Below are 22,878 nucleotides of genomic sequence, written 5' to 3' on the forward strand. Positions count from 1 at the left end.
CTGTCAAAATTGGAAAGTATATGCTTTTGCTTCGCTTTAGATGTTCTTTGTCCTACAGTCAAGTCCCAATTTCAGTTTTTCAAATTATTAGCCTAAGACAAAATAAACTTCAGGTGACAGAGGCACATGTCACTTATACTCCTAACCACTTAATTAAGCCCCATACACTGCAAGCCCACAAGAGAAGCGGTTTTGAGAGTAGAGGACAGAGATGCTGCTCACTAGTGCCTCCACAGTATCATCTTAATCAGGAAGGAAAACGTGCGGTCTACGAGCTGTCTTGGAAACAGGTCTCCAGCCTGTTAGTGGCTTAGGAAGAGTCCAGTCTCGTTAAAGTCAAAGCTGGATTTGCCGCTTCAATCTGTGAAGGCAGTGGGAGCAGAGGACCTGGGTCTAATTGGTATTTATTGTTGCCGTTGTTTTGCATTCCAGACCTTTGATAAACCTTTCCCAGCACTGCGAACCCATGGTTAACTCCACAGCAGTGAGGAAGCTATGGGAGCAGAACTGCAATTAACCTTTACGGGCAAAACAAAACATAAAAAACCACGAGGAAGGCTCGCTTTTTACAGATGCAATTTTTAATGACAGCTGGCAGGTGAAAACAATATACCTTAAAATGAGACCATATTTCTGTTGATACACAATAACCAGAGAAGAGACATTTATTTTAAAAAGGGCCAATTATTCATATTGAAGTGAAGGGGAAAAAAAGGAAGAATGTAGAAGACAAAATCGTTATAATTAAAAAGTAGATTGTTTCTAATACTGGGATTCAGGAATAAGTGTTGTCAGGTGGCTTTTTATTTCAGTGACGATGCTCAAAGAGTATGAAAAACCTAACCCTTTTCTCGAAACTTTTTCCATGTTGTTATGTGTAAGAGGTGGTATTTATAATGAGAAATATTCTGTCTTAAGAAGCTGCAAATTCCAGGTAATTATCAGTGGGCAAGACACTTATTGGCTTTAAGCCTCAATTTCAGTATCTGAAAAATTCAAAGAGGCACCTTAACAGGCTGTAAGCTGAAGGCTCTGCCACGTTATATTTTGGGACCCTTTGGGGCTCTAAGCTCTATGAGTCTATAATGCTTTGTAGTAGAACGTCTCCAGTAATATAGCCCTTAACAGACTGCTTCACGTGTTAGTAATAACAGGAAGCTGAGGAAAGTTCATTAGATGAAGATTAAGGGAAATAAAAGCAAAGAGAGAGAAAAGCTAAACTCTGAACCCAGAAAAGAACAGTGTTTGGAGGCACAGGAAAGTGACCTGGTAGAGGTTTCTGTGTTAGGGAGGAGAGGCCAGGTAGCAGTAAAACAATAGAAGAAAGGAAACCAGAAAGGGGACAAAGGTAAGGAGGGGATTCATGCATGAATTAGTTAAGGAGCCACATTTAAGAGGTAGGATGCGGTATCAGAATTGATGGGTCAGGCTTGTTGGTTAGAGGGGTTAGCCTAACCTACCTCCCAGTTCTCATCCGAACAGTCACCCATGGTTGTGAATTGTCTGTGCAGTGCTTGTGGGCTCACTGGCTCTGTTGAATAGTAGACGCTTACAAATTTGATATCTTCCCGTCTTTATTCCAAAGCATTTTCCCTTCTCTGAAGTTGTGCTTTGAATTTAGAGGCTGCTATGAAGGTTGAACTCTCAAGAGAGTCAAGGCAATGTTGTATGTGGGATATGGCTGGAAGCTGGGCCAAGGCCCAGAAATTCTGATGCTGTGAATCTCTGAGAGCCTGCTCAGAACCTCTGGGAGTTGCCGATATTGTGGGCTCTCAGCTGGAATATATTCAGTACATTAAATTTTTTTTACTATGTCAGTTTTCACTCCAAATTGCTTGTCAGCTTGGGAATATTCTGGTATTAGCTTGTCCCCTGGTGTTACGGTTTTCCTTCTATTTTCTAAATGTGAAACTATTAATGAAATGCTATGTGGAGTAAAGCCTTGCTCCTATCTTTTCCCTGGCCGTCTCTATTCCCTAAAGTTTAGCCGTGTTATTTAAGTTTCAGAAGTTCTTGGAAATTTTATCTTGGTACTTTTGTTACTTTAAATTGATTTTCTATACAAGAGAAGTCCTCCCGGATTTGACCTCTATCCGTTTTTCATCTCATCTTTACATACACACCAGCTGTTACCAGGTGGTGAAGAAGATTGGACAGTGCGCCTTTGCTGGCGATGATTCAAAGCATCACTTTCTCATCTCTCTCTGGACTGTGCTGACATTCCCAGTGGCCGCTGGGGGGAGCCACATGCCTGTATTCTCTCAGCTTTAAGAGCGTCCCTTTTTAAGGAAGCTGAGATCATATTTAGCTTGTGGCCAATGTGAAAAGTAAATTGTTTTAAATATCTTTGGAAAGAAAGCAGCAGTTCAGACTGACAAACTAATGGGTTTAAATTTGAATCAAATATTGTATTTGACTTTCTCCAGTTTTTTTCTCTAGAGGATGTAGAGATAATGAAAAAGGAATTGTATCTTGAAAGAGAAATGCATACTTGCAAAGCACTGCTTTCTTATCTTCCTTTTGAATGTACTTCTCCGGTTAGTAGCTGGGAGGCTGTTAAAACACCAAATATGCTTGTCTTGCTAAGGATATAAGCCATGTTGAGTTAATACGGCTCCCAGATTGTCTAGAAAGATCAGACAAACAGCGTTAAGGGGAGTATTTTTTATTTAATTCCTTTTGTTTTGCATCTCTCAAATATCTGAATTGAGTTTACTTTTAACATTATCTAAAAACAATATTAAATCATAATGTCAAGAGATTCTCCATATTATGGGAAGCAGACAGATAAGTAGTAGAGATATCAGGGCTACCACTCCTGTATTAATTTATACCAGTGGTGGTTTTGTGAACAAAACAAACCAACAGAAAAAAAAAAAACCCAAACAACAACAACAACAACAAAATGAGAAAGAACAATAAAACTAAATAAAAAATGGCATTTCACCTCAGGAACTGGGATTTATTTTAAACCATTTTTTTGAAGAATGGGGTCAAATGTATATTGAGAAATATTGGTTGTGGGATTAAAGATGGTTCTAAATCCAGTGACTTGAAACCATAAGTAATGTGATGCAAACAGAAGTACCAGTGCTTCTGAGACCCTTTGTTTGGCTCATCTGTGAAGAAGGACCCCTCATTTGATGAGACTGGGGTAGTTGTCTTTTCATTTCCTCACAATGCGTTTTACCCAGTTTTATAGTAATGTTGTTCCTGTTTCCATCTGACTGCCATATAAGCAGCTATCTCTTTGAAGAACAATAATAAAAAAATCATAAAATTTTAATCATGTTAAGCTGTGTCCAATTTATGTAAACTATATATGACTACTCATTTCATTTGAAGAGATAGACTCTTCTTTAGAAAAAATATTAAAATTAGACAGTATTAGAATTCTGTGACCTAAAAGATCATCTGAATCCAACTCTTTGTTCTTTTATGTTTAAATAGAAGAATCACACCTGTGTTTGTGGCCAATGTATCACATTGATGGATTAGTATATACTGAACCATCTTTGCATTCCAAGGATAAATCCCTCTTGGTCATGGTGAATGATCCTTTTAATCTGTTATGAATTTGATTTACGAATATTTCACTAAGAAAATTTTCACCTTTATTCATCAGGAATAATGACCTGCAGTTTTCTTTTTAGTAGTGTCATTTTCTGGTTTTGGTGTCAGAGTAATGTGATTATTGTAAAATGAGTTTGGAAGTGTTCTTTTTCTTTTATATTTTGGAAGAGTTTGAGACGGATTGATGTTAATTATTCTTTAAATGGTAAAATTCATCAGGGATGCCATCTGGTTCTGGTTTTTCTTCATTGGAAGATGTTTAATTATTGATTGAATCTCCTTATTAGTAATAGGACTATTCAGATTTTTTGTTTCTCCCCCATTTAGCCATGGTAAGTTGTATGTTTCTTAAAAAAATTTCCATTTCTTCAAGTTTGTTCAGATTGTTGGCATATTTTGATCATTTGAATTTCTGTGGTATCATTTAAATGGATTTTTTTTATTTGTAATTTTGTTGATTTGGGTCCTTTTGTTCATTTGTTTGTTTTTTTCTTTTGTTTTGCTTGGTTAGTCTAGCTAAGGGTTTGTCAATTTTATCTTCTGAAAGAACAAATTCTTAATTCGGTCAATGATTTCTATTGTTTTTCTGTTCTCTATTTCATTTATTACTACTCTAATCTTTATTATTTCTTCCTTCTGTTAACTTTTGGCTCACTTTGTGCTTTTCCTAGTTTCTTAAGGCATCATTAGGTTGTTTACTTGGAATCTTTCTTGCTTCTTAGTGTAGAAGTTTATTATTATAAACTTCCTCCTTAGAACTGCTTTAGCTGCATCCCAGAAATTCTTGTAAATTGTGTTTCCATATTTGTTTGTTCCAAGAAAGTTTAAATCTCATTTTAATTTTTTTCTTTGATCCATTGGTTGCTAAGGAAAATGTTGTTTAATTTCCACAAGTTTGTGAATTTTCCAGTTTTCCTCCTCTTATTGATTTTTAGTTTCATGTCATTGTGGTCAGAGAAGATACTTGGTATGATTTCAATCTTCTTTAATTTTCTAAGATTTGTTTTGTGACCTAACATATGGTCTGTCGTAGAAAATGTTCCATGTATACTTGACAAAAATGTGTATTGTGCTGTTGTTACATACAATGTTCTATATATGTCTGTTAGGTCCATTTGATCTAAGATGTTCAAATCTGTTGTTTCCGTATTTATTTTCTCTTGATAATCTATCCACTGTTGAGATTAGAGTATTAGAGTCCCCAAATATTTTTATATCATTGTTTATTTCTCCTGTTAGCTCTGTTAATTTTTACTTTATATTTTTAGGTGCTTTGATGTTGAGCACATAAATATTTACAATTATTATCTTCTTTATATTTTATATAATATAATTTTATATAATTTATGTAATATTATGTTATATTTTATATGATGTTATTTTATAATAACCCTCTTTGTCTCTCTTTTAATCATTTTTAAAGTCTATTTTGTTTAATATACATACAGTTACTTTTACTTTTTGTTGGTTATCATTTGCTTGAGTTGTTTTTTTTCTATTCCTTCACTCTCAGTGTATGTGTCCTTAAGGCTAAAGTGAGTCTTTTATAGGTATCCTATTGTTAGATTTTTTTTTATTCAGCCATTCTATGTCTCTTGAATGGATAGTTCAATCTGTTTACATTTAGAGTAATTATTGATAGGTAAGATTTACTATTGCCCTTTTTTTCAGTGCTTTATGCTTGTTTTGTAGACTCATTATTCCTTGCTTCTTACACTCCTGTCTTTTTTGTGGGTTTTGATGTTTTTGGTGTCAGTGTGCTTTGACTTCTTTATCATTTTCAATTACCTTTTTTCAATTACCACAAGATTTTTCTTGTAGTTATCATGAGACTTACATAAAATAACTTAGGCCAGAAGTGAGCCTTTTTGGGGTGTGGATGTGGAGAGAAGGTGACTGTGCAGAAAGTATGTCTCCACTGAGCACTTGGATTCAGCTCCCTCATTTCCAACATGGAAGAAACTTAGATCAATTCCCTGGACCCTTAAAAGCTATTACAATGCCCCTATGATAGAAACCACCAGCTCAGAGTCTGCAGGTTTCCTTATCATCTTATCAGGTGCAAAAAGAATCGTTCTGACGTCACAAACAATTGGCTATTTGTCCCTTTAATGCTCACTACCAGGTTCTTTGGGGTAAAATCATTCATTATATCTCAAGCTGATGATAAAAGTTGTATTGTGCAGGATGCTGTCAACCAAACCCTAAATCCTGGAAAGAGACTCTGGCTGAAAACATATGGCAGTGCCCTACTTGCAGTGGAGAGTGGGATAAAGATCTGGGGGAACAGACCAGCACCCCATTTGTCTGGGACACAACCAACTACTGTGGCAACAATAGCCCAGCAAACAACATAGTTATGGAGCATAAGAGTAACCTGGATTCAGGCATGTGCATTCACAAGTCACTACTATATGTCATGCCATGGAAAAATAGTGAAAGTGCACAATAAAACAGAATGTCTATCTTATCAAATGCCTGACCCTAGAAGACTCCTGCTTCTTCCTGCTACCAGTGAGTTCTTCATCTCTTTTTTCCTAAGCTAATTATAGAAAGATATACTGTGGTTTCAAACTGAAAAAAAAAATCTCAAACTATTTTAGGAAAAAAGTGTTAAGAGGAGGGAGTTGAGATGGCTAGAGGGACTGGGATGGCCCTTGTCCCTTAAACACAGCTGTATTGAGGTAAGAACACTTGAAATACCCAGGAATACAGTGTATGGAGTGACAGAGAAATCTCCACAGGTGGAAAGAGACAGCTTGGTGGGACAGAGGTGCATGTCTGCAAATTGGGAGAGATTATGTGGGTGGTGTAGGCACGGAGAGAGGAACCCCTTCTGTGGAGAAACAGCAGAGAGAAACAGAGGCTGTGGAAATGTGATATTTTATGTAGACAAGAAAAAGACCTCTCTGGACCATGGACTGGAGAACAAAAACTATGTAGAGTGTCAGTTTCTACTCCGTAAACAGCCTTGTGAGCTACATATTGGAATTTTCAGGGGGTGCATTACTTTCTCCAGACCAAAGCCTCTGCTGTGTGAGCGTGTCTGGTGGGGAGGGAGCCAGGCAGGGGGTGCAATAGTGATCTCAGGGATGCACTGGGAAAAAATAGTCCCTTCCCTCCAGTCTGTGCAAATATTATTGCTCACCCAAGGACAAAAGACCCCGCAGCTACCAGTCGGAGGCCCTTTGTCAACAAGGACGGGTGGTCCTACCCCAGATCCGGGTTCATGTGGTGTGGGATCCTTTAAGACATCAGATTTTGAATCCCAGCTGAGGGCCTAGGAGGCACGGGAGACCTGAGCACAACAGGCTGACCGCCTGCACTCTGTGAGGGCTGCCTGAACAGCATGGTTTGAGACACTCCTTCTGGGGAGGAAAGATTGGGGTGTCTCCGTTTTTCTCCCCATCACCAACAAGGTGGGGCTCCAGGGAACCGACAGTGGCCCCAAGTGGAGGCGGGACCGTTTACACCAAACCCTGCCCCTCTGTGCCTGGTAACTGCATATCTACTGGAATGAGACTGACATTGACCAAACCAGGAACCAGATGGTCTCTCCTCCAGACCAGCACAGCCACTGGTTCCAGGTACCAACAGGCAACTGTCCCGCGGTTTTGTATGCCAGTCTGTTTTTAAAATCTTTTAAAAAGGGTTATTTTTTTTTCTTTTCTTTCCTTCTCTTTTTCTTTCTTTTTCTTTCTTCCCTCCTCTTTTTTTTCCCCCCCTTTCCTTTGGAATCAGGCTCATAGTTTCTGATTTGATTTTTGGTCAAATACCTTTTTAACACACACACACACACACACACACACACACACACACACACACACACTTTTTTCCCTTTCTCTGTTCTGGTTGTTTAATCAGGCATTTTTATTCTATTCTTTTTTTTGTACCTTTCCTCTGTCTCTCTCTTCTTTATTTTCCTCAATCTCTCTAAATTAAGCCTTATATTTTCTTTGATTTTCTGCCTGGTCTTTTTTTACCCCTTCCCTTTTATTTATCTCTCTGTACAAGATAAGATGCCTCCTACACTTTTTCCAGGGTTACTTCAATAAACAAATCAAAGCGTACCTGGTGGAAGGTCCAAACAATCCACCACAGTGACAATGGGATAGAGCAGCCAAGGATGCAACAACAGAGTGCACGCAACACATTTCAAAAACACTTCCTGAAGTGCCAGCCCCTGAACAGTGTATTACCCCTTATAAATATAGTAGTACTTGTAGGTGGACAAATTCCTAAACACCCCCACACTACCAAAACTCAATAGGGAAGAAAGAAAATTTGAACAGACCCATGACAAGTGAACAAATTGAACCAGTTATCAAAAATCTTCCAACAAATAAGAGTTCTAAGCCAGATGGCTTCCCAGGGGAATTCTATAAGACATTTAAAGCAGAGTTAATACTTATTATTCTCAAGCTGCTACAAAAAATATAAATGGAAGGAAAGTTTCCAGACTCAGTCTATGAAGCCAGTATTACCTTGATTCCCAAACCAGACAAAGACCCCACTAAAAAGAAGAATTATAGGCCAATATCCCTGATGAACATGGATGCAAAAATTCTCAACAAGATACTAGCAAATTGAATTCAACAATAAGTTAAAAAGAATTATTCACCATGATCAAATGGGATTCATTCCTCAGCTACAGGACTGGTTCAACATATGCAAGTCAATAGAAGAATATATATATCACATTAATAGAAGAAAGGATAAGGACCATATGATCCTCTCAGTAGATGCAGAAAAAGCACTTAACAAATTACAGCATCCTTTGTTACTAAAAACCCTCAAGAAAGTTGGGATAGAAGGAATATATCTTAAAATCATAAAAGCCATTTATGAAAGGTCCACAGCTAATATCATCCTAACTGGGGAAACTGAGAGCTTTCCCCCTGAGATCAGGAACACGACAGGGATGTCCACTTTCACCACTTTTATGTAACATAGTGTTGGGAGTCCTAGCTTTAATTGTCAGGCAATGAAATCAAATAAAAGGCATCCAAACTGGTAAAGAAGAAGTCAAACTTTCACTTTTTTGCAGACAACATAATACTCTACATGAAAAACCTGAAAGACTTCACCAAAATGCTGCTAAGAATGTTACATGAATTCAGTAAAGTCTCAGGATATAAAATCAATGTATGGAAATGAGCATTTCTATACAGCAGTAATGAAACAACAGAAAGAGATACCAAGGAATCAATCCCATTCACATTTCCACCAAGAACAGTAAAATACCTAGGAATAAACCTAACCAAAGAGATAAGAGACCTGTATGCTGAAAACTATAGACAGCTTATAAAAGAAATTGAAGAAGGCACACAGAAATAGAAAAACATTCCATACTCATGGATTAGAAGAATAAATATTGTTAAATGTTGATAACCCAAAGCAATCTACACATTCAATGCCTTCCCAATGAAAATAATACCAGCATTCTTCACAGAGCTAGAACAAGTGATCCTAAAATTTGTATGGGACCACAAAATACCCTGAATAGCCAAAGTAATGTTGAAGAAGGAAACCAGTGCTGGAGGCATCACAATCCTGGACTTTAGCCTGTATTACAAAGCTATAATCATCAAGGCAATATGGTATTGGCACAAAAACAGAAACATAGACCAAAGAAATGGAATAAAGAACCCGGAAATGGACTCACAAATATATGGCCAACTAATCTTTGACAAAGCAGGAGAGAGTATCCATGAAAGATTCAAGAACAGATTCTTTAGCAAATGTTGCTGGAAGAACTGAACAGCAACATGCAGAAGAATGAAACTGGACCACTTTCTTACACCACCACTTTCTTTGACCTTGGCCATGACATCTCTTACTTGACATGTCACTGAAAGTAAGAGAAATAAAACAAAAATGAACTATTGAGACCTCATGAAGATAAACAGCTTCTGCACAGCAAAGGTAACAACCAACAAAACTAAAAGGCAACTGATGGTATGGGAGAAGACATTTGCAAATGCATATCGGATAAAGGGTTGCTATTAAAAATCTATAAAAAACTTACCAAGCTCAACATCCAAACCCCAAATAATCCAGTGAAGAAATGGACAGAAGACATGAATAGACACTTTTCCAAAGACATCTAGATGGCCAACAGACATGAAAAGATGCTCAACAACTCATCAGAGAAATTCAATTCAAAACCACATTGAGATATGACCTCCCACTGGTCAGAGTGGCTAAAATTAACAACTCAGGAAACAATAGATGATGGTGAGGATGTGGAGAAAGGGGAACCCTCTTGCACTGTTGATACGAATGCAAACTGGTGCAGCCACTGTGGAAAACAGTGTGGAGGTTACTCAAAAAATTGAAAATAAAATGACCCTATGACCCACTAATAGCACTACTAAGAATTTATTCAAAGGATACAGGAGTGCTGATTAGTAGGGGCACATATACCCCAATGTTTATGGCAGCGCTATCAGCAATAGCAAAATTATGAAAAAAGCCCAAAGGTCCATCAACTAATGAATGGATAAAGAAGATGTGGAATATATATATATATATGCTCAGCGATGAGAAAGAATGAAATCTTGCCATTTGCAACAATGTGGATGGAACTGGAGTGTATTATGCTAAATGAAATAAGTCAGTCAGAGAAAGACAGATATCATATGTTTTCAGTCATACGTGGAGTTTGAGAAACTTAATAGAAGACCATAGGGGAAGAGAAGGAAGAATAAGTTACAAACAGAGAGAGAGGCAAACCGTAAGAGACTCTTAAATACAAAGAACAAACTAAGGGTTGCTGGGGTGGGAGGATGGTGAGGGTGCGGAAAATGGGTGACGAAAGTTGAGGAGGGCCCTTGTTGGGATGAGCACTGGGTGTTGTATCTAGATGATGAATCATGGAAATCTACTGAAGCCAAGACTACACTGTATGTTAGTTAATTTGACATTAAATTATAAAAGAAAAAGAAAGAAAAAATGTTAAAAAAGTGTTAAGTCTTAAGTGTTAAGAAAATAACACTCAATTTTAAACTGATAACTACTCAACTTCCAATAAAATTATTATGCTTTACAGTTTTACTTCTCCCTCTCACATTTTAGGTTATTGCTGTTACAATTTACATTTTAAAAAATTTATTGTGAACCTAATAACCAATTATTGTATTTATGATTATTTTGTGGTGTTCATTAAACATTTTTTTAATGTTTATTTTATTTTTGAGAGAGCATGAATAAGGAAGGGAAAGAAAGAGAGGGAGACAGAGAATCCAAAGCAAGCTCCAGTCTGTCAGTTTAAAGCCGAATGTTGGGCCAGAACTCATGAACCATGATATCATGCCCTGAGCAGAAGTCAGACACTCAACTGATTGAGCCACCTATGTGCCCCCTGTGTTCATTTAAAAAAAAAAAAAAAACAAAACTTTTAAATTAGAGTTATATGTGAGTTTTGCATATCTATTACCATATTGGAGAATCTAGCTATGATATATATTTACCATTACTAGTGATATTTTTACTACCTATTTTTGTGTTTCCATGATGTTAACTAACATTATTTTACTTCCACTTATAGAACTCCCTTTAGCATATCTTGTAGATCTAGTGGTAATGAACTTCCTTAGCTTTTGTTTGTTTGGGGAAGTCTTTATCCCTCCTTTGTTTCTAAAGGACCACTATGCCAGGTATAGAATTCTTGGCTGACAGCTATTTTCTTTCAAATTTTAAATATGTCATTACTTTCTCTTTTGGTCTGAAACGTTTCTGTTGAGAAATCCACCTATAGCCTGTGGGATTCCCTTGTATGTAACTTCTTTTTTTGTTTGTTTGTAACTTCTTTTTTATCTTACTGCTCTTAATTTTTTTTTACCTTTGACTTTTGATGATTTAATTATAAAGTGTCTTCGTGTTGCCAATTTTAGGTTCAAACTTTTTGGTATCCTTTGGGTTTCATGGATCTGGATGCTTATCTCTCTTCAGGTTTGAGAAGTTTCGGCCATTATTTGCTTTAAATATACTCTCTATCCATTTCTCATTTTCTAGAATTCCCATAATGCAAATATTGTTTCTTTTCATTGTGTCTTATAATTCCCATATGCATTCTTCACATGTTTTCATTCTTTTCTTTTCTTTTTTTTTTCTTATCTAACTAATTCTTTATATCCTGTCTTCCAGGTCACTGATTCTTTCTTCTGCATGGTCTGGCATGCTTTTGAAATTATTGAATTCTTCAGTTCAGTTATTATATTTTTTAACTCTAAGATTTCTGTGTTTTTTCTTTCTGATGATTGCTACTTTCTTGTTAAACTTCTTATTTTTTATGCATTTTTTAAAAAATACTGTTTAACTTTCTGTGTTTTGTTGTAATTTGCTAAGCTTTCCTAAGCTAATTATTCTGAATTCTTTGTCTGTTTAATAGATGTCTATTCTTTAGGGTCAGGTATTGGAGCTTGTTTAATTTCCTTTGGTGGTTTCATATTTACCTATTTTTTCCTTGATTCCTTACATTGCTATCTGCACATTTGAGTAATAGGGCTTTTTCCCCCCTAGACTTTATAGATTACTTTGGCAGAGACAGTTCTTCATCAGTTTGCTTAGTTTGGGTTTTTGAGTGTGTCTCCTGGTAATAAGGCCTCTTATTACAGTCTATTTTTCGGTGAGGCAACTGTTCATGCTTTGAGGACAGGGATGAAATGTGTGTTACTGGCTGCTGGATTGAATTGCTGGCTTTGCTCCCTACCAAGTGAGGCTATAGGATCAGTTCCATGGTTGCCTGATTCTTTGGTCAAGCTTACTAGATGGTTGGGACTAGACACCATACTCAGTAATAGATGGGGCTATGAATTATCTTCTCTGCCTGGGGAGAGCAGTAGGACAGGATCTAGGGCCTGTATAGTTCATTGGGGGCCCAAATCAGGCCTGAATGTGCACTGAATTCTCTGGTCATGTGAAGCCACTAATTTTGCTCTACAGACTGGGGAAGCCATGTGCTGTGCTCTCTGTTCAAGTGCCATTGTACATGGGGCTGCTTAATTGGCTACATTGCTTCCCCTGTGCTCTGGTTAGGTTGCCTGGTGGGCCAGGCTCAAGGCTGTACTTAGCAATGAATGGTGCTACAAATTAGATTCCCTCCCTGGGTGTAGCAGAGAATCTCTAAAATTTAGTAAAGCTCTTTGTTGTCTTAACTCAAGCCAACCCATACTTCAAGTGCCCTGGCTGAACAAGGCCACTGGCTTTGCTCTCCAAACTGCTGACTCTGTCTATCCTTTTGGCTTGAGTGGTGCTGGGCTGCATAGCTTTCAGGCATTTTCACTAGTGCTTCTGGTTAGATGGGGCTAGAAGACACCTCCAAGGAAGTGGGACAATGTCTCAGCTCTATCTCCTATGGGGGAGCTGGCAGGCCACTTCAGGATACTGCTGTGACAATGTCTTAGCTCTGTGTGGGAGCTGCAGGGCTAGTCCAGGCCACAGCTCTCTTATTGGGAAGAGCCAGAAGCTACCCTCAGCCTTGGATATGAATTAATCCCTCTACTTGTGCATGGTATGGGAAGCTTCCATGCCCAGTATTGGCTTTGCTCTGAGGGTAATCAGCTCTGCTCATCTGCCTCTTAGCTTGAGCATCACTGGGCTACAGAGCTTTTAAGAGTTGTCACTAGCCCTCCTGGCCTGATGGGGACACTGTTCACAGCATGTGAGGCTCTGACTCAGCACCTTACCTGGGTGTGGGCAAACTGGACTCTAGGGCTGTCAAAACCTACTTGAGGATCTTTTTATGCAGATCCATACTTCATAGAGTTCCCTGGTCAGAGTACACCTGACTTGATTTTGCAGATGAACAAAGCTGTGGATTGGGATTACCACGTGGGCACTGCAGGTATGAACTTGGTCTGCCAAGATCCATTGCTTGTTTTTGCAAGCCTCTCTCTCCTTCTTTGTCACAGTCAGATTCCCAGTGGTGGGGTCCTACAGATTTCCCTACAATCCCCATGGTACAAGATCAGAGTAGAGGCTCCCACAAAGTGACCCATGATGGTGAGTGTCCTGTCTGGGTTTTATTCTCACTGGAGGAACTGAAGGATCAAGGGAGACCTGTCCATGTGGTGCTGTGCTGTCCTGGGGAAGGGCCAATGTGGCTAACATGTAGCTGCTTCTCTTACCCTTCTAACGCAGTCAGTCTTGGTCTCTGTGGTGCGAGGGTGGTGCTTCAGGCTCATCCCCATTTTCTAAGATTCTCTCAGTGTCTTGCTCTTCAATAGATGTTAGTTGTTTTTTGTGAGGGGGGGTGTGAAGTCAGGTATGACTTATGTCGCCATCTTGATGATGTCACTCTAAGTTTTCTCTTTATTCTCATACCACTTAACTTAAACTGTTGTATATGTTAATTTACATAATTTATGCTTTTTAAATTTTAGAATGATATGTCAAAATGTCTAAAACAAATCCATATTTTATGCTTGTATCAACTTACATAGAGAAATTTGCACTGTTATTCTCTGAAGGCTGTGGTAATTAACAGTTTAACTAGTTCCCCTTTTCTAGAACTCAGACTTTTAGATTTATTAAATTTCTCACAGTGCATAAATAAATGTAGGTGTCTTACTCTAGCACCTAATTAATACTACCTTACCAAACTTCAAATGTAAAACTAGATTCAATTCTAGTGAGTCTCTTCTTCCAGTTTCGGTGTTGAGTGCTGTCTTATGATTTAAAGGTATATGGAAAGCATATATAAGTATCAGAAAAAGAATGAGGGGGGAAAAGTGATTTCTATTTCTTAAGTTTCTCAAATATTTAATTGAGCAGATGTTTATTGGTTAATAGGGAGAAGAAGGTGACCGTAGAGAAGTTAAGTAGGACAATAACATCTGCTTTAGTCACAGATACTGAAGAAATATTTATAGAAAGCCAGAGAATAGCAGCAAGTGAAAGACTATTCTTTTATTCCCTTAATTTGTTTATTTGACCAGTATTTTATGTTATTTAACAAAAGTCTTAGTTTAACAAGTGATGTTTTAGCAATATATAGAAGGAAAAGGGTCATTTTTAGGGGCATAAACATTATTATAGTTAAGAGAAATTATTTATTTGAGAATCTAAAAGAAATGAATTTTATTTTTGTTTATTTTTTTCTTAGTTTATTGTCAAGTTGGTTTCCATATAACACCCAGGGCTCATCCCAACAAGTGCCCTCCTCCATGCCCATCACCCCCCTTCCCCTCTCCCCCACCCCAGTCAGCCTTCAGTTTGTTCTCAGCATTCAAGAATCTCTCATGGTTTGCCTCCCTTCCTCTCTCCAACTATTTCTTCCCTTCTCCTCCCCCATGGTCCTTCTTTAAGTTCCTCCTATCCACCTATACATGCATACATATGGTATCTGTCCTAAGAGAAATATTTTTAAATGACAGTGGATTTTATTTCAAAATTTGCTGTATTAATGTCATAGCCTATACAAACAAGTAGCTAATATTCCAGCTTTGTATAATAAGTTAATTTTACATTAGAAATAAAAAGAAGAGATTCAAAATGACCTGGATAAAATTTTCCTATGGGCATACTATTTTCCATGTCCTCATTTCATTGTTCTAGGTACAAACTTGTCTTAAATAATTTAATCTGGCTTCCAGAAGTTATTTGGAGCCAAATGTCTAGCCTTAGCCTTGATTACTGACTTTTTTAAATTAGAAGAGCATGTTTTTATTTTTACTTCTTTTTACTTTATTTTTACTTTTACTTTATTTTTACATGTTTTAAATTTACTTCTAATTTACTTAAGAGTTAAGACAATTCTCATTTAGGTTTCTCAAAAAATTAAAAATAGAATTACCATATGATCCAATAATTCTACTACTGTGTATTTACCCAAAGAAAACAAAAACACTAATTCAAAAAGATATATACATTCTGTGTGTACTACAACATTATTTACAATAGCCAAAATGTGAAAGCAACCTAAGTGTCCGTCAATACACAAATGGATAAGAATGATGGGGGACACACACACACACACACACACACCACACTGGATCTTTACAGAGCCATAAAAAAGGATGAGATCTTCCTATCTGCAACAAGATGGATAGACCCAGAGGGTATTATGCTAAGTGAAATAAGTCAGACTGAGAAAGACAAATACCATATGATTTTACTCATATATGGAATCTAAAAAAAAAAAAAAATCAAAATCAGAATCAGATCTATGAGTACAGAGAACAAACTGATGGTTGCCACAGGATGGGAAGTGGGGAGATGGGAAAAATGGGTGAAGGTGAGTGTGAGATACAGGCTTCCAGATATGAAATAAATAAGTCATGAGTACAAAGGCACAGAATCCAGAATATAATCAATGATATTACAATAGCAATATATGGTGACAGATGGTAACTACACTTGTGAGTATAGCATGATGTATAGGGAAGTTGAATGACTATGTTGTACACCTGAAATTAATTTAACATTGTGTGTCAACTATAAATAAGGAAACTTAAAAAAAAAAAAGAAAGAATCTTCCTTTCCCCTCAACTTTTCATTATGAAAATTTCAAAACTTCAGAGTAGTATAAACACCGTCACAATGAACACTCACATATCCTCCACCTGGATTCTGCAATTTTAACATTTTGCCACATTTTAGTTTTCTTTCTTTTTCTCTGTCTCTGTCTCCCTCTATACATGTACTATTTAAAAATTAGTTGCAGACATCATGATATTTTACCTCTAGATACTTCAGCATGCACTAAGAATAAAGAACTTTCTTACATATAGCTGAAAAATTTTTATTACACATAAGAAATTTTACAGCAATTCAACAATTTTATTTTATATCAAGCTTATTTAAAAATTTTTCCAATTATCTCCCAATGGGAACTGCTCAGCAAGTCAAAGTTAGTTTCATGGAAGATGAGGCTGATACCAGACACTGGCCTTTGGAGCCTCCATATTTCTAATGAGACTACTTCCTCATCCTAGGAACTTCCAGTGTTGCACAGTTGTAAAAATCATTTCTGTCCAATCTATACTCTATAAGTATGTAGATCCTAATCAATAAAGAAAGGCCCCTCTCTACTTCACATTGGCCAGGCACTTAAAAGTTACCATGGCCAACCAAAATCATGAGATTATAAGAATTATGGGGACTACAAATTCTCTACTATGTTTCTGCTTTAAGCCTTTCACTCAATAAACTCTATTGTATATACTACTACTAAGTGTCTGTGGCCTGTATGGATGGCATTCCCCATCCATACACTTAAGCAATATATTTTTTTCCTATGTATAATCCAGTCAGGGTCCACACATTGTATTTGGTTTTAATCTCTATTTAGTCTTACTAGAACAGGCCTCTACTCTTTTATTTTTACCCCATGAGAGTGACTCTTAAGTTCAGGATAATTTTCTCTTAGATGTCACACATTCTATATTTTTCTGATTGCTTCCATGTGGTATCATTTAACTGGCACCTCTATCCCCTGTTTTTCCTGTAATTTGGATTTGCAGCCAAAAAGCTTGACTTTATTAAGTTCAAAACTTTATGGAAAGAATATTTGATAGGTGATCCATTCTTTGTATTACACTATATCAGGAGGTGTATAACAAAGTTGTCTCACTATTAGTGATTGGCTGAGGTGCAGACTATCAGAATTAGTATTGAAAAATGTGTACTTTTGATCTTTTAAAGTAATATTTAATATATTAGATGATATTTTGGCACTATGTAACTCACTTTTATATAATTACATGCCTTCAGCTCTTTTTAATAATCCTTATCTAAATCATTTATTACATTGAGGGAATAAAAAATGATAATTTTATAAATCTCTGATTTCTTTTATATTTATTAGCTGGCATTGCTTTATAAGTTAGACTCTTCTTTCTTCTCCACTCATTGCCTTTTCTTTTCCTTTCTTTTTTTTTTTTTTTTTAAGACATAGACCAAAAATTTTATTGGATCAAATACATGTAACCTTTCCCTTGAAACTGGGTACAATATAGAATTGTTGAAGGTAATGTGACTTTTCATTTTTTTAGTGTTTTATTTTTTTATTTTTGAGAGAGAGAGAGAGAGAGAGAGAGAGAGAGAGAGACCAAGCATGGGGGAGGGGCAGAGAGAGAATCCAAAGCAGGCTCCAGTCTCTGAACTGTCAGCACAGAGCCTGATGTGGGCTCAAACTCACAAACTGTGAGACTATGACCTGAGTTGAAGTTGGGACACTTAACCAACTGAGCCACTCAGTTGTCCCTAAAGTGACTTTTCAAAAAAAAAAAAAAAAAGTCTAGATTTCCTTTTAAAATGACAATCGGAGTCCAAACAATACATTTCCCTCACTTTAAAATTCTTTTTTGTCCTCTACCTTTTTTAAAAGCTATAGGCTGTTTTATTAAATTCATTGTATCATAATCAATTATCAGAGTTATTTTTATTGATGATAAAATTGTCCTAAACAGCCAATTCAATTTGAGCTCATTCAAGTTTGGTTCTTTGCAGATATTATCTGTGTGATAGGTGGCCACTAGAATGTCTCCCAATGGTCCCTGCCTAAATATTCATTCCATTATATAATCCTTCTCCTTGAATATGGGCTGGACCTAGTGATTGACTTCTAACAGACAGGAAAGGGCAAAAGTGATAATATGTCATGTCCGAGATCAGGTTATGAAAAGCCTGTGGCTTCTGTCTTGCTTATCCTCTCTTACTTTCTTGTTTGCTTATGCTAATGGAAGCCAGACACAATGTTGTCAGCTTCCCTATGAGGAAGCCCACATGGCTAGAAATTGAGAATGCCTTCTGATCAACAGCCAGCAAGAAACTTAAGCTTTCAGTATAATAGGCAATGAAGAAACATATTGTCAACAGCCACATGAATGAGTTTAAAAGTAGCCTTTCTTTCATATGAGCCAAGGAGGACTGCAGCCTGGCTGAAAACTTCATTGCAGCCTTTTGAGAGACCTTAAGCCAGAGGACCCAGCTAAGCTGTCCTCATGTTCTGGAATCACAGAACTGTGAGATAATAAATATTTATTGTTTTTAGGCCCTTAGTTTGGGAGTAACTTACAGCAATGGATAACTAATACAACCTCACTAGTCTTTGAGCACTTTTATTTCTTTCTAGCTCAACATGATTTCTTAGATTAACTTTGTATTTTTCCTAATTTGTTGCTAGAATAAGCATTTCTCCAAATTTCTCTATCTTCTTTCAGAGGAGAATGGTGTTTAGAATACAAGATCTGGTCACCAAATGTGCTCATTATTTAAGAGATGTCATTGTTTCTACATCCATCCAGGGAATAGAGCTAGAAAACACATATAAAAAATCTTGCTCTCATACTGATATTACCAATTATCATTTAATATTACATGGCTCTTCTCTGCCTTCTTTAATTGCATATTTTATCTCTTTCCTCTTACAGTGAAAATATTGTTTTCTTTAATTTTTTAATGTTTACTTATTTGAGAGAGGAGAGAGAGAGAGCAAGAGAGAGCATAAGCAAACTGGGGAAAGGCAGAGAGAGAGGGAGACACAGAATCTGAAGCAGGCTCCAGGCTCTGAGCTGTCAGTACAGAGACCTACGTGGGGCCTGAATCCACCAACTGCGAGATCATGACTTGAGCTCAAGTAGGACACTTAACCAACTGAGCCACCCAGGTATCCCAAGATCTTGCTTTCTAAATAGCAGAAGGTTAACATTACAAGGAAGAGTGTCACAATTGTGAGCATCACAATTTTAGCAATGACAATATGTTGTCTGGCTTTCTGGAATGTTTTCCTTTTATAATGTCTTTATTTCTACCAGTTGAGATTTATTACTTTGATTCTTGAGGGCTTTTTGAATGTTAGAATATTTTTATAAAAAAACATTTAGAATTATTTTCCAACTTAGGAAAATGATACAGAAAGAAAAGAATTTTAAAACAATTAGGAGAAAATATCAAAAATATAAGTAAATAGCTCTAGTTGAGAATTTGTGGTTTTGTTTTTTAAATTATTATTTGTTTACAAATAATACAACTACATGCCACCCAATTCTTTTAGTTCTTTTTAAAATCCTTACCTAAATCATTTATTACATTGAGGGGATGTTGTGCCTCTAATATAATGCTGTTCACTCTTTAAATGACTATAGTCTCAAAGTTTCTGTTTCTGGCTAGAAGAGTTTATATTCCTCTTATATAAGGGAGTCATATAAATGCATCAATATAATATAATTAACTGATAACAGAGATAAATAGCATTTTCCCTTGTTAAATGTTTTCTAAAGGATGTATACTATTTTAGTAATAGAAAATGCAATAATTTGTTTTAAAGGGAGCAAAGGATAGATCAAAGGGAGATGGGGAAAATGTAAAAGGGAACACTAGCTAATTTCATAATTTTCATTAAACTTTGATGAGTTAATGAGGATTTCTCAAATAAAGCTTTGCTTGTTAGCCTCCTTGCTTCAGCTGTAACAACAGATCTTCCTGATATACAATGGGGTTATGTCTCTATAAACATATCGAATTTGAAAATATAACCTGGGTGGCTCAGTGGGCTAGGTGTCTGATTTTGGCTCAGGTCATGATCTCACTTTTCGAGAGTTTGAACCCCACATAGGGCTCTCTGCTGTCAGCACAGAACCCTTTTAGAATCCTCTGTTTCCCTCTCCATCTGCCACTCCCCTGCACTTTCCTGCACTTTCTCCTTCTCAAATAAAAATTTTAAAAAATCATAACCTGAAAATGCATTTAATACACTTCATCTACTAACATTACAACTTAGCCTAAACCACTTTAAACATGCTCATATCACATTAGCCTACACTTGGGCAAATCATCTAACACAAAGCCTATTCATAATAAAGTGTTGAATATCATAATTTATTGAATACTGTGCTGAAAATGAAAAGCAGAATGGTTGTATGGGTGCAGAATGGTTTTAAGTGTATCAGTTATTTACTCTTGTGATTACGTGGCTGACTGGGAACTCTAGCTTGCTGCTTCTGCTCAGCATCACTTCAAAGTAAGGTATTGCATATCACTATCTTGGGAAAAGATCAAAATGCAAAAATCAAAGTATGGTTTCTACTGTATGCATAGATCTTTCAGACCATGCCAAAATCAGAAAATTATAAGTCAAGCCGTTGTAAGTTAAACACAGTCTATAGATTTTTATTCTGCATTTTGATCCATAGGAGCATGCATATTTAGAGTCAACTGTCATGTGATTAATTAATTAATTAATTAAGGAGTATGAACATAAATATCAAAAATCTACTAAGGTGATTCTATAAGTATTTATCCTTCTAAAAATATTATTGTCATTTTTTAAATTTTGAACCTCTAGCTAAGTTCTCAGATAAAACCTTTAAGAAAATTAGTACACCTGTAATTCTTGTTCATTCTCCCAAGGAGGACATAGGCAAGATGGTGGAGAAGTAGGCAACTCAGTACATTGCACTCGCTCCCATATCTTGCATGGAGAAGGCTTGAAGCCATAGGAACCCTTACAGAATCCAGGAGTTTGGGAGGAAAAGGAGACAGAGTCCGCTGAGAAAACCTAACATGCGTGCGAACTGGGGAAGATAAAATCCGGCCCGGACCAGAGACACAGAGGGATGGGGGTGATTCCCCTCTGCAGGGAGTTAGAAGGGAAAGAGAGTGGCCTGCTCAAGACACGGTCCCTGTCACTGGGGAACAGAAAAACCTCCGCTCAGGACATAGAGGGACCCAGTTTCCCACTCTCCAGCCGACCCCAGGCAGGACGCACTCATCCCAGGCGACCTCCAGATGAAACTGCTCCTCGCTTGCCAACCTGACCTGAAGGAGACGGGAGCAGCGGCTTCTGGCTCAATCCCCAGGGGGAAAGGCGAGAGGCTTGGGACTGCCCTGAGGGGCTCGCCTGCAGTTTGTGTCTCCGGCAATTTCAGTGGGGCGCTCGGACTGGGATCTGGAAACGAGGCCTGGCCTGGGATGTAGAGCACGGCCCACCTTCGCTGCTCCCCCAGCACAGGGAGTTTACACACCCAAAAAAGTGAGTTGCAGCGCTTGGTTCAAGAAGGGACTGGAACGCCGCCACTCTCCTCCCCACAATCGCCAAGGCAGAACTCCCGCCTGAGGCATTGGATCACACCACGCCCATCACTGCTAGAGAGCTGCCCTCCTCCCTTCCCTTCCCTTCCCTCCCCTCCCCTCCCCTCCCCTTCCCTTCCCTTCCCTTCCCTTCCTTATTTTTACCGGAGCACTGCCCTGATCAGTTCTGGTCACTGGCTCTATTATTTCTCTGGATAACACCATCGTCTTTCTCTCACCTCTTCAACCATATTCCACCTTTTCGCTCTTTGAAGAAAGCTTCTTATTCCTTCTGAGTGCTCATTTCATTTCCAATTTTGCCTCATCCCCGCCCTGTCATTTCTCTCTTTCTCTATGCTCTTCAACCAGAACTGCAAACAACAGGCTATTTATTTGTAGCTGGGAAATCTGGTTATATGCTTTAACCTGTTCTTTGTCTATTGGGTTTCTTCTTTTTTCCTTTTCTTTTCTTCTTTTTGACTTTTTAATGTATTTTTATTTTCTATTATTCGCTTTCCCTCCTCCCTCTTTTCTTTTTACTTTTTCGTTTTCCCTTTTGGTTTGCGTGTTTGTTGGATTTGTCTGTGCGTTTGTGTGCCTTTGTTCCCTGTGTGTTTGTCTGTCTGTTTTCTTCTTCAGGGCTACCTCAAGAAACAAGCTAAAGTACACATGGTGGAGAGTCCCAAATACCACTACGAGTAGGAAAATAAAATAACCAAGGTCTCAACAAGAGAGATCAAGAGATACCATTCAAAGAACTTTCTGAAAGGAGAGGACCTGGACAGTCAAAGAGCCTTCTTGGGTACAGCAGCGCTCACAGGTGCAGAAAGCATAACAAGCTTTTAAAACTAACAAGAGATAGAAAGCTAACCAAAATGATGAAACGAAAGAGCTCTCCTCCAAAGAAATTCTAGGAAGAATTGACAGCTAAAGAACTCCTCAAAAGAGATATAAGCAGCATAACTGAACAAGATTTTAGAACAATAATAAAATTAATCACTGGGCTTGAAAAAAGCATGGAGAACATCAAAGAAACTATGGCTACAAACACTATGGAGCTTAAAAATAGGTATGATGAATTAAAAAATGAGATACATAATAAACTGTAGGCGTCCAATGCACGGATTGAAGAGGCAGAAAGGAGAATAAGTGATTTAGAAGACACAATTATAGAAAAAGAAGAAACTGAGAAAAAAAAAAGAGACAAACTGATCCAGGAACATGAAAGAAGAGTTTGAATGCTCAGCGATACAATCAAACAGAACAATATCCATATCATAGGAATCCCAG

The 22,878-nt window shown here is 37.4% G+C and overlaps 1 pseudogene; it reads left to right on the forward strand.

The window, feature by feature from the left end:
- Positions 1–5,525: 5,525 nt before the first annotated feature.
- LOC120246020 lies at positions 5,526–6,025 on the forward strand (annotated as a pseudogene).
- The last annotated feature ends 16,853 nt before the right edge of the window (positions 6,026–22,878 follow it).

The sequence above is a fragment of the Hyaena hyaena genome, unplaced genomic scaffold (assembly GCF_003009895.1).
Source record: "Hyaena hyaena isolate Hyena2069 unplaced genomic scaffold, ASM300989v1 scaffold_444, whole genome shotgun sequence".
Taxonomy (NCBI): Eukaryota; Metazoa; Chordata; class Mammalia; order Carnivora; family Hyaenidae; genus Hyaena; species Hyaena hyaena.